General features: G+C 47.4%; 1 long non-coding RNA gene across 2 annotated transcripts in view; it reads left to right on the forward strand.

Annotated features, from left to right (window-relative positions):
• The window catches only part of LOC112131037 (uncharacterized), a 97,941-nt gene that overhangs the window by 2,190 nt on the left and 82,376 nt on the right, over nucleotides 1-13,375 (forward strand). For both annotated transcript variants that reach the window (XR_008518001.2, XR_002913196.2), the window contains exon 2: nucleotides 2,608-2,699. This is a non-coding gene — a long non-coding RNA (uncharacterized LOC112131037). The remainder of the gene's footprint in view (nucleotides 1-2,607; nucleotides 2,700-13,375) is intronic.

Here is a 13,375-nt window from a genome sequence, read left to right on the forward strand (position 1 = left end):
TACAGGCTTTTGGTTTCACGTGACTAGATTGTCTCTAGGATCAAATATTTATCCTAACTACAGCTCAAAGAATTACAAGTTTATTTTCTGTTAGAGTCTTGTAGAGTCATTTTGCTTTCTTCCAAACACATCTTTTTCATTAAAGCCTCTTGAAAATGTTTGCTTAGTGGTTGCAAAAGCAACCTGTAGCACAAAAAATATCAAGTAAAAATAGTGAACAGAATCTGTGGGTGTATTTTCCCTGTGCCGAACTCCCCTTTCTTCCCCCTCCCCCATTCCCTGCTTCAACAGCTCCAGATCAGTAGGAAAAAATCCAATTGCTATATGCCCTACAAAGGGTGGTTTCTCCTCCCTGTTGCCAACATGATTTAGTTATGTAAAAAACATCAACTCTGAAAAGCATAATGCATTCATTCCCACCAAAAATAGTGCATTTAGGTTTATTAATGTTTGGGAACTTCAAGTAATGGAAAAACTGAGCCACATAAAAAGAGATGCATGATAAGTTGCTCTGAATTTAGCTCCATTTTATGATTAAGAACCCAGCACAACCAGTTGACAAGTCAGCCAGGCCTGTTGACCTTGCTTAACTTCCTTCTGAAAGCTCAGATGAAAACAAAAAGTTCCCTAAGCAGATGAAAATAGCTGCAAAAATAAATACGATATCTTGCTACAGGTTAAATAGGCTCTAATGGGGCTTCAGAATATATTAAATGTTTTAAACAGAAGAGTGGTTAAAAATAGAGAGCAAATGTAAATAATCCAGGATTTTTTTTTCCTCCAAGTTATTTTGGGGCTGAAAATTGCAGGTGGAGGAAGATGAGTAAGTGATACTTAAAACCAATCTTTCCCTTGGTTGTGTTTCATTACAGTCTTCATCTAAAGCTCTTGCAAAACAGTGACTGCTCCAGGTTGTTGGGGTGGATGGTCTAAACAGATAACTTTGGGGATTGGGTGAGTGAATGTGGCCCAACCTCAGGCAAACTTGTGAAGGGGCAAAATTTACCCTGTGCTGCTGGCTTTCTATTACTATTTTTTCTCTCATTTCTCCCACCCCCAAAGTGTGTGGAACAAACTTTGCTTTTGGCGGGGCGGGGGGAGGTGGGGGGGTCTTCATGATCCCTGTTCTTTTGTGGGATTCTGGCCTTCTGGCCTCTTAAGTGTGGGTAGGACCTATGTTTTGCTTCTTTTTTTTTTTGACAGAGTCTCGCTCTGTCTCACCCAGGCTGGAGTGCAGTGGAGTGATCTCTGCTCACTGCAGCCTCTGCCTCCTGGGTTCAAGAGATTCTCCTGCCTCAGCCTCCCAAGTAGCTGGGACTAAAGGCGTGTGCCACCACGCTTGGCTAATTTTTTTGTATTTTTAGTAGAGACAGGGTTTCACCATGTTGGCCAGGCTGGTCTCGAACTCCTGACCTCAAGTGATTCACCCACCTTGGCCTCCCAAAGTGCTGAGATCACAGATGTGAGCCACCGTGCCCGGCCTGTTTTGCTTCTAACCAGGAGAATATGGCAGAGGAGATGGGATGCCACTCCAATGACGAGGTTCCCTGATGCACACTCTTGAAGAAGCAAGCAGCCATGGGGCAAGGAACCAAGGGCAGCCCCACCAGGACCGCCCCCCAGCCAGCAGCCTGCAAGAAGCCAGTGCCCTGACTCATGAAACCATTTTTTTTTTTTTGGAGACAGAGTCTCACTCTGTTATCCAAGCAGCACTGCAGTGGTGCAGTCACAGCTCACTGCAGCCTCGACCTCCAGGGCCCAAGTGATCTTCCCACCTTAGCCTCCTGAGTAGCTTGGATTACAGGTGTACATCATCATACCTGGCTAATTTTTCAAATTTTTAAATTTTTTCTAGGGATGGGGTCTCACTACGTTGCCCAGGCTGGTCGCAAACTCATGGGCTCAAGGGATCCTCCTGCCTCAGCCTCCCAAAGTGTTGGGATTACAGGCATGAATCACCACACCCAGCCTGAGGGATCTTGATGGTGGATTCTTTTCCATCCAAGCCTCTAGATGAGAATGCAGTTCTGCTGACACATTGACTACAGCCTTGTGAAACCCTGAGCAAAAGGCACAGTTAAGCTGAGCTCAAATTCCCAACCCATGGAGATTCTGAGATAACAAATGTGTGTTGTTTTAAGCCACTGCGTTTGTGGCAGTTTGTTACTCAGCAATGGGCAAGTGTTATGGACTGAATTATGCTCCCCCTACAAATGCATACGTTGAAGCCCTAAGCCCTGGTACTTCAGAATGTGAATGTATTTGGGAATAGGATCTCCAAAGAGGCAATTAAGATAAAATGAAATCACTAGGGTGGGCCCTAAACCAATATGACTAGAATTCTTATAAGAGTAGATGAGGACACAGACGCACATAGAGGGACCACCATGTGAGGACACAAGGAGAAGACAGCATCTACAGGCCAAGGAGAGGTCCCAGTAGGAACCAGCCCTGCTCACACCTTGATCTTGGACTTCCGGCCTCCAGGACTGTTGGATAAGAAATCGTTGTTGTTTAAGCCACCCTGTCTATGCTACTTTGTCATAGCAGTCTAAACAGACTTAATACAGTAATTAATACACAAATGCTTGTGTTTTATTTCTACAGGACCTATTCTTACTATCCATCGACTGATTCCATCCATCGCTACCCATCTGCCACCCATCTGTAACCATCTTTCTTGCTCTGAAAATAATACGGTAAGGATTTATAGCTTTACTTCTCCATTTATTAGGGGCATTCTGCAAATGGAAATGTTTTAAGGCCCCAAAGGAATCAGCCAGTCCCCAGCGGAGATCTCTGAGGAGGAGGAAGATGCAGTTCTTCCTCTTTCCCTCAACTTTCATGGTGCTCAGGCATTGGGTGACAATGTCTATCAGTGGGGACTAGGAGGCAGGAGGCGGAATGGCCCATGTGTGTGTCAGGGTTTGCTTAGGGACCCCCAAACATGATCATGGTGCCACACCCAATGTCAGAGAGATGGTCAATGAGGCCTGAAATGCTGTGGAGGTTAGAGTGGAAGAGAAGGGTGGACTTGGAAGGCTCTGGGGAGGGAGTTCAGGTGGGAGAGGGTGACACGAAGGCAGACAGAGAAAGCCAATTCCAGGACCAGCTGGATGGAGCAGGGAGCTTGGAGCAGAGTAGAAAGGCCCCGCAGCTTTCACAGGGTGCCAGATTGACACAGATAAGGAAGGCCTTGAAGTGCTTTTGGCATGGTCTGCTCTGTTCCTTAAAGAGGCGTGGGTCTTCCCCCAGAACAAAAGAGTACGCTTTGCAAATAAGCTTGCAGGACAAACACATTTCGTGGTTAAACAATTCAGCAAGAAGAACCCATTTGTTGCTCTTCCAAGCTTGACTGGTGGCACTTCGTGCTAGCTCCATCAAGCTGCTTTTTGTTGCAAAATACTTGGATGCCCGAAAAGATTGGTGCCTATTGTAAGACAGAGTCTAAGGTTCCAAGACTATTTAGTCTGGGGTCACAAACACCAACTTTGAAGCAAGACACTCCAGCCTGGGTGAGAGAGTAAGATCCTGTCTCAAACAAACAACCCCCCCCAAAAATACAAAGGGAATGTGTCCTAACTGTTCTTTCATGCTAGCAATTTTTTGTTGGGGGGCGGGGGGAATGCCACAACTTTATTGAAAAAAAAGTGCAATGAGATTTATCAACAGCTTAAAAGAAAGAGGAAACTTAGATACCTCTCCTCAAGCACAGGACCAAAGGCAGACTGGACTCTTTCTGGATATTGCAGTCAGACAGGGTGTGTCCATCTTCCACCTCCTAGCAATTTTTAAAAGTTTGTAAAAATATATTAAAATGGTGACAGACTGAGGATGTTTTCCCTTGGTGGACTGGTGTGATGGTTAATGTTATTTATCCACTTGACTAGGTCACGGGGTGCTCAGACATTTGGTCAGACATTCTGGGTTTGTGTGAGGGTGATTTTGAGTTGCAAGTGCAGCATGACCTGCTATGGGAACATACACACGTCACTTAAACAGCTGTGTTCGGATTCTGCCTCTGAGAACTGGGGCTAGCATTACCTCTCTCACAGGGTGGATTTGAGGGCAAGGTAACTTCTGTATTCAGTACTAGGCTTGGTATACAGTATTTGTTCAACACATTGAAGCTATGATGATTCACTGAAACATGGATCTCAATTAGTACAAATGTGAGCAGGCACAATATTACTTATATGACTTTGCAGAATTCAGTGCAAAATACGAAATAAAACAACTACCAAAAAATTGGGGGGAAGAGACCTGAGAATTATGAAGGGGCTGATTGACCCAAAATACAAACCATTAGGCTAGAGCAGTGACTCTCTGACTTGCACACACATCAGAACCTTCCGGAGGGGTTATGGAACCCAGGTTGCTGGGCCCCAGTCATTGAGCTTCTGATTCAGCAGGTGTGAGGGAGGCCCAAGTATCCGCTTTTTTTTTTTTTTTTTTTGAGACGGAGTCTCGCTCTGTCGCCAGGCTGGAGTGCAGTGGCGTGATTCAGCTCACTGCAACCTCCGCCTCCCGGGTTCAAGCGATTCTCCTGCCTCAGCCTCCCGAGTAGCTGGGACGACAGGCACATGCCACCACACCCGGCTAATTTTTGTATTTTTTTGTAGGGATGGGGTTTCACTATGTTGGCCAGGCTGGTCTGGAACTCCTGGGCTCAAGTGGTCTGCCTGCCTTGGCCTCCCAAAGTGCTGGGATTACAGGCATGAGCCACTGCGCCTGGCCATATCTGCATTTCTAACAAGTTCCCAGCAGATGTGAATGTTGGTCTGAAGAACACACGTGGGGAATGAATCGCTATGCAATGGAAAGTTGCTATTGGAATGCTTGTGGGTTTTTTTTTTTTTTTTTTTTTTAGACAGAGCCTCACTCTGTCGCCCAGAGCTGGACTGCCGTGGCGTGATCTCGGCTCACTGTAACCTCCGCCTCCTGGGTTCAAGCGATTCTTGTGCCTCAGCCTTCCGAGTAGCTAATTTTTGTATTTTTAGTAGAGACAGAGTTTCACCATGTTGGTCAGGCTGGTCTTGAACTCCTGACCTCAAGTGATCTGCCTGCCTCGGCCTCCCAAAGTGCTGGGATTACAGGTGTGAGCCACCGTGCCCGGCCTGGAATGCTATTAATAGTGCATGCACTTAACCAACATTGGAGGATTGCAAGTGCCCACTGCTAAGTGCTCAGGAAAACCCAGAACACTGAAGACATGATTCCTGCCCTGGAAAAGCATGAAGCCTATGGAAGGACATAAGCCCACCCTACATCAGACTATAATGAGTGCTGTAACAGGTGGGCAGAGGCGCCTGGGGGCTCTCAGAGCAGGGACCCTGCCCTTCCTTGGAATAAGGAGCTGCTGTGCTTCCCTGATCTCAGGGAGTGCAGGGGGCCCCAGAAGTCTGGGGTTGGAATTCAGGTACCTGAAAACCTTGCAGTGAACTTCATAACTCTTAAAATAAAACAGCCACTTCATTATGCTAGAAAGTAATATTAAAGGCCTTCCTCCAGGACACTGAGTTCTCTTTGGCCAATCCCCGCTTCATTGAAGTCACACAAATAACTACAAAGTGTCTGGATGTGGTAGCTCATGCCTGTAATCCCAGCACTTTGTGGGGTGGAGGCAGGCAGATCGTTAGAGGCCAGGAGTATCTGGCCTTCAGTAACCTTCAACTGATTGGACGAGTCCTACTCACAGTAGAGAGGGCAATTTGCTTCACTCACTCTACAGTGCAAATGTGAATCTCATCCAAGATCACTCTCCAGGCTGGGCGCAGTGGCTCATGCCTATAATCCCAGCACTTTGGGAGGCTGAGATGGGAGGATCCCTTGAGACTAGGAGTTCAAGACGAGCCTGGGCAACATGGTCTACAAAAATTAGCCAGGAGTGGTGGTGCATGCCTGTGGTCCCAAGTGGTGGTACATGCCTGTGGTTCCAGTTACTCAGGAGACTGAGATGGGAGAATCACTTGAGCCCAGGAGGTCGAGGCTGCAGTAAGCTGTGATCGCACCACTGCACTCCAGCCTGGGTGACAGAGTGAGATCCTGTCTCAAAAACAACCAAAACCCCCCCAAAAAAACTACAAAGGGAATGTGGCCCAACTGTTCTTTTCATGCTAGCAATTTTTTTCGGGGATGGGGGTATGCCACAACTTTTTTGAAAAAAAAGTGCAATGAGATTTGTCAACAGCTTAAAAGAAAGAGGAAACTTAGATACCTCCCCTCAAGCACAGGACCAAAGGCAGACTGGACTCTTTCTGGATGTAGTCAGTCAGTGGGCGTCCATCTTCCACATGCTAGCAAGTTTTAAAAGTTTGTAAAAGGCCGGGTGTGGTGGCTCACGCCTGTAATCCCAGCACTTTGGGAGGCTGAGGTGGGCGGATCACCTGAGGTCGGGAGTTCGAGACCAGCCTGACCAACATGGAGAAACCCTGTCTCTACCAAAAACACAAAATTAGCCAGATATGGTGTGCATGCCTGTAATCCCAGCTACTCGGGAGGCTGAGGCAGGAGAATCACTTGAACCCAGGAGGCGGAGGTTGCAGTGAGCCGACATCACACCATTGCACTCCAGCCTGGGCAACAAGAGTGAAACTCCATCTCAAAATAAATAAATAAATAAATAAAAGTTTGTAAAAATATATTAAAATGGTGACAGACTGAGGAAGTTTTCCTTGGTGGACTGGAGTGACAGTTAATGTTATTTGTCCATTTGACTGGGCCACAGGGTGCCCAGACATTTTGTCAGACATTCTGGGTGTGTGTGAGGGTGATTTTGGATGAGATCACATTTGCACTGTACATTGAGTGAAGCAGATTACCCTCCCAGTACAGGTGGGCCTTGTCCAATCAGTTGAAGCCTTAAATAGAACACAAAGGCTGAGTAAGAGGGAGCTCCTGCTGCCTGACTGCTTGAGCTGACATCAGTCTTCCTGCCTTTGGAATTGAGCTGAAACATCAGCAGCCTGCTGACTTTCCAACTGGAACTTACGCCATTGGTTCTCCTGGTTCTCAGGACTTTGGACTCACCTGGAACTTATACTGTTGGCTCTCCTGGGTCTCCATCTTGCCAACTGCAGTTCTTAGGATTTCTCGGCCTCTATAATCATGTGAGCCAATTCGTTATAACAAATAATAAATCATATACATATGACTATGATATATAATATATATTATATATGAACTTAGAAGCTTCACACATTTACTATCTTATACTTTACCTTGGTCAGAATTCTGGGCACAGCACAACCAGATCCTCTGCTCAGGGTTCACCAGGATGAAATCAAGGTGTCAGTTGGGTCTGGATATCACCCCAGGCTTGGAGTTCTTTTTCCAGCTCACTGAATTTTGGCAGAATTCAGTTTTTTGTGGTTGTAGGGCTGCGGCCCCTCCTCTCCTAGAGGCTGTTCCTTCCCACAAGCAGTTCACACCGTGGCTGTTTGCTTCATCTCTGAAGCCAACAGAAAAGTCTCTGTGTTTTTTAAGGGCTCGCTTGATTAGGTCAGACTCACCCAGGATAATCTCCTGTTTGGTTGACTCAAAGGCAACCAATCAGTCCCCTAATGATGGGAATGGCACCTCATAATGGTCACGGGTCCTGCCCACACTCAAGTGGAGGGGATTATATGGGGCATGTACACCGGGGGTGAGCACCTTTGGGCTGTAGTAGCATTCTGCCCACACACTTACTCTTTCCAGATTCCTCCCACCGCATCGCTTTCACCTCCACATTGCCCCCTTTGCATTCCCTCCCCCAGCAGTGTTATCAAATCTAGACCACCTAGACTGGAAGACGAGGGGCAGATGGGTTAATTATGCTGACTCCTGAGCCCCTAATCAAAGTCTCAATGGATGGTGATTGGAATTCCCCTCAATGAGTTTTGGGGACTCCAAACTTTACAGCTCCTTTCCTGCTGGCCCCAACATCTGCCTGCCAGCGGGGTTCTACCAACTCTGCCTCTCCTTCTTCCTGATGCCTCGTCCCCTTCTGCCCCTGTCCAATGACTGCATCCATGCTGGGTTCTCTGTGTCCTTGTCTTTCAGGGACAGGCTTGTCTCTGGCCTCCAGGGATGGGGACACAACCCAAGGATGGATCTTCTTTCAGATGGGTGTCTCTGTTCCTGGCTACTTGCTTGGACTTCTGGCAAAAATGACCCACCCCTCCCGTCTTGCCTTCCTCTTCCTCCCTCCCTTCCTTCCTTCCTGTCACTGAAACTGGAGGGCAGTGGTACAGTCATAACTCACTGCAGCCTCAAACTCCCGGGCTCGAGCAATCCTCTCTCCTCAGCCCCGCAAAGCACTGGGATTACAGACATGAGCTACCTCGCCCTACCAAGAACGGCTTCCAGTTGCTAGGGTATACACACTCCAGGGATGCCTACCCTCTAGTGCCATATTGAATTCTTCCCTGCTCCTGTCCTCCTTACCTCTAATCCTGCAAGTTTCCCAGAATTACCACCTTTTATCTACCTGTAGGCCCTGCCCCCTGACTCCTACAGCTGGGTCTTTCTCAAACATCTCCTGCCTCGCTTCTTTGAATGGTTCTCACACTGTGGTCCTGGGATCAGCAGCCCTAGCAGCACCTGAGAAACTGTTAGAACTGCACATGATGGAGCTCCACCTCAGTCCTCCTGAATCAGGAATTCTGGGAGTGGGTCCCCACCATTCATATTGTAACAAGCCCTCCAGGTGCCACTGATGCATGCTGAAGTTTGAGAACCATGGCTTTATTTATTTATTTATTTTTTTGAGACAGAGTCTCGCTCTGTTGTCCAGGCAGTGGCACCTCGACTCACCGCAACCTCACCTCCTGGGTAGCTGGGGCTACAGGCGTGTGCCACCGCACCAGGCTAATTTTTGTATATTTTGTAGAGACGGTGTATCGCCATGTTGGCCAGGCCAGTCTTGAACTCTTAGGCTCAGCCGATCTGTCCATCTCAGCCTCCCAAAGTGTTGGGATTACAGGCATGAGCCACCGTGCCCGGCCGAGAACCACGGCTTTAGATCAGCCATTCTCAACGTCGGCTATACATTGAAAGTGCTTGAAGAGCTTTTAAAAATCCCAAAAGCCCAGCCGGGTGCGGTGGCTCATGCCTGTAATCCCAGCACTTTGGGAGGCCGAGGTGGGCGGATCACCTGAGGTCAGGAGTTTGAGACCAGCCTGACCAACATGGTGAAACCCGTCTCTACTAAAAATACAAAATCAGCCGGGCATGGTGGCTCATGCCTGTAATCCCAGCTACTCAGGAGGTTGAGGCAGGAGAATGCTTTGAACCCGGGAGGCAGAGGTTGCAGTGAGCCGAGATCACACCATTGCATTCCAGCCTGGGCAACAAGAGCAAAAAACTCCGTCAAAAAAAAAAAAAAAAAAAAAAATCCCAAAAGCCCGGGCCCCATCCCAGGACAATGAATCAAATTAATGTTGCTGGGGGTGGGACCCAGGCTGCACTTGTTTTTAAAGCTCAGAGAGTGTCATCAGGTTCTGCAGGATTCTCTGATTTTGAGGGCAGTGCCTACTTTCCCCCTCACTTCTTGGTGGGTGCAGTCCACGTGTGACATGACGAAATGGCCTCACAGGATGTTTCTCCTGAGTCCCTTTACCCTCTGAGGTTGGGAACCTTTCTCCATTTTCTCTCAGGAATTACATATACTTGTTTCCTCCTGCCTACAATGCTTTTCCCATGCCCTGTTTGCTTGTGTCAACCTGTTAAATCTCACCTTTGCTGTTGCTTCCCCTGGCTGGGCGTGGTGGCTCATGGCTGTAATTCCAGCAATTTGAGAGGCCCAGGCAGCAGGATCACTTGAGCCCAGGAGTTTGAGACCAGTCTGGGCAACATAGCAAGATCCTATCTCTAAAAAAATAAAATTAGCCAGGTGTGGTGACATGCACCCGTAGTCCCAGCTACTCGGGAGGCCAAGGTGAGAGGATTGCTTGAACCTAGGAGTTCAAAGCTGCTGTGAGTTATGATTACACCACTTCACTGCAGCCTCGGCAATAGAACAAGACCACCTCTCTCTCTTTCTCTCTGTCTCTGTCTCTGTCTTTCTACTATCTATCTATCTATCTATCTATCATCTATCTACCTATCTATGTGTATATTTCTTCTCCAGTAAAGCCTTACCTTACTCTGTGTGTTAGTCTAGGTCCTCCTGTTTAAGACTCTGTATTTCTCCCATGTAGGATCCTAATTTAAAATGTTAGAAAATCAAACTTCTCCGTTAGATTTTATCTCAAAGAAAAAACAAAAATGAGGTCAGACTGCCACCAAGACAAATGAGAAAATCCATTTTCTTGCCACTGTCCAGCATAAACTGTGCAGAGACTCCAACAAGGTGATGGGTAAATGACTTTGCCTGGAAAAGGCCCCCGTCATCCTCCGTTCTCACCCGCCCCCCGTATTTCATGTATTTATTGCATCTCTTGGGGGAGGAGCCGCTTGCACATAAATGCACAGCTGTAAGTATTTACTGGTGCATATTTATTAAAGTGTGCACTACCCATATCTGCAGAGTGCGAGGGTGGGTTCCTGACTTTAAGAAATTCACAGAAGGGTTGAGGAGTGTCCTCAGGCTTGTAAGGACAGACCTCCTGGGGGCACCACTGTAACATGCAGGGTACCACTGTTCTGCCCGCCTCCTTGGGCACTACCCCAGCTATACTGCAAGCCCTCACAAGTCAAAGCTGAGGGTGGTCTTGTATGTGTGGCCTGCTAGAAGGGGACCATGTTGCCCTGGCTTGGCAATGTATCCCAGAATATTTCTGAGTCCTTCATGTGATCCCTTGTTATTTCTCCTTTTGTTATGGCACCAGAATATGGATCCAGTGAAAAACCTGGTTAGGAGACAAATTTGAGTGTCTCTCTGTTCAGAGCCCTCTCTTCACTCCTTTCCCCTCATTCAGCTTGTGGTGTTTGCCTCTTAGCCACACAGCTTGAAGTCTCTTGTCCTCAGCCCTTCATGGAAATGAATCTCCCTGCATTTCTCCCTCCATGCTCTCCTGGGTGACTCTTCTCAGTTTGCCCCCACATCCATTCTCGGCTCTTCTTTGCCGTGCTGTGTGTCACGGAGGCTGGTCCCTGCAGGCGGTACCATCCGGTTTGTCTGGTGTGCTTTTGCTCCTGCAGGAAACATTTAGTTCTTGTTCATAAGGCATGCAGGCTGTGCATCAGCTTTGCCTTTGCTGAGTTCTAACAGACTAGACTTGGCTCAGTTCCATGCACTCTTCCCATATCTGGAGCCAGATCCTATCTGGCACCTGCTCTTCTCAAGGCCAAAAGCAGACACTGAAGTGCATGCCAACCACACCAGTGCATTTCAAGTTCTGTTAGAAGTGGTGTTTGTCGGCCAGGCGCGGTGGCTCACACCTGTAATCCCAACACTTTGGGAGGCCGAGGCAGGCGGATCACGAGGTCAGGAGATCGAGACCATCCTGGCTAACACGGTGAAACCCCATCTCTACTAAAAATACAAAAAATTAGCCGGGCGTGGTGGCGGGCGCCTGTAGTCCCAGCTACTCGGGAGGCTGAGGCAGGAGAATGGCATGAACCCGGGAGGCGGAGCTTGCAGTGAGCCGAGATCGCGCCACTACACTCCAGCCTTGGCGACAGAAAGAGACTCTGTCTCAAAAACAACAACAACAACAACAACAAGAAAAACCAAAGTGGTGTTTGTCACATCTGCTTGCATTCCATTGACCAAGCAAGTCATATGGCTAAGCTCAAGGTCAAAGGGGCAAGGAAGTATATTCTGCTTACAGGAGCACATGACATTGGCTGGGAGGAATGGGTCAATTGAGAACAAACAGTACAGTCTTCCACACCTAGCTCCCTTCCCCTCCAGCTTCTAGTTGGGTCCCCTTAACTCTATCCACCTTTCTCTGTAAATAGCTTCTGCATTTAACTGTCTTTACTTAACCCTTCTGTGTATGCCATCTGCTTCCTGCAGGGACCCTACCTGATACACCAGGACTGAATTGGGATCTGCCTACTTCTTTGACTCTTAATTCAAAGGCTGTATTTACACAGCTAACAATTTATTATAGGTAGACCTCCACTTTACTCTGATGAAGTATATCTATAATGAACATGAGTACATACAGAAATAATTCTTTCACTGTGAAGAGCTCTTGTTTATACTGTAAGTGCACTTAGATTTTTAGTGTGGTTGATAATCTTTGGTTTTAGTTATAACCTTTATGATAATTTTTAGTTCAGTTTGTGATATAATTTAATAACAGTTATTTTAATACCAAAGAAAAGAGAAAAATTACAGATGAATATTTATGTTATTAAGCTAGATCAATTTCTTGTAAGTAATCCAATGTCAAACATATTGAGCCGGCCTATAATATCCCTCAGGTACAAGTGACAGTAAAGCTTATAGACTTACGAGAGATAGAGTGATATGTAATGCATACAGTTCATAATAAAGCCCATTGAATTGACATGGGTGATCTTCCTATGTATTTCTCTTTTTTTTATTTCTTTTTTATTTTTTTAGACGGAGTCTCGCTCTGTCGCCCAGGCTGGAGCGCAGTGGCGCGATCTCGGCTTACTGCAAGCTCCGCCTCCCGGGTTCACGCCATTCTCCTGCCTCAGTCTCCTGAGTAGCTGGGACTACAGGCGCCTGCCACCACTCCCGGCTAATTTTTTTTTTGTATTTTTAGTAGAGACGGGGTTTCACCATGTTAGCCAGGATGGTCTCTATCTCCTGACCTCGTGATCCGCCTGCCTCGGCCTCCCAAAGTGTTGGGATTACAGGCGTGAGCCGCCGCGCCCGGTCGATTTTCCTATGTATTTCTGCATGTGATGATTGAAAAAAGAAATCACAAAGAAGATCTGTTTTGCAAAAAGTGTTTTTTTAGTTTTTTTTTGAGACAAAGTTTCGCTCTTGTTGGCCAGGCTGGAGTGCAGTGGCGCAATCTCAGCTCACTGCAACTTCTGCCTCTCCGGTTCAAGGGATTCTCCTGCCTCGCCCTCGCGAGTAGCTGGGATTACAGGCGTCACCACCACGCCTGTCTAATTTTTTGTATTTTTAATAGAGACAGGGTTTCACCATGTTGGCTGGGCTGGTCTCGAATTCCTGACCTCAGGTGATCCACCTGCCTCGGCCTCCCAAACTGCTGGGATTACAGGCCTGAGCCACTGCGCCTGGCCACAAAAAGTGTTTTTTAAACAGTTTTATTGAGACCAGGCGTGGTGGCTCACACCTGTAATCCCAACACTTTGTGAGGCCGAGGCAGGCGGATCTCTTGAGGCCAGGAGTTTGAGACCAGCCTGGCCAACATGGTGAAACCCCGTCACTACTAAAAATACAAAAATTAGCTGGGAGTGGTTGCACATGACCGTAATCCCAGTTACTCAGGACGCTGAGGTT

Source organism: Pongo abelii, chromosome X, assembly GCF_028885655.2.
Source record: "Pongo abelii isolate AG06213 chromosome X, NHGRI_mPonAbe1-v2.0_pri, whole genome shotgun sequence".
Taxonomy (NCBI): Eukaryota; Metazoa; Chordata; class Mammalia; order Primates; family Hominidae; genus Pongo; species Pongo abelii.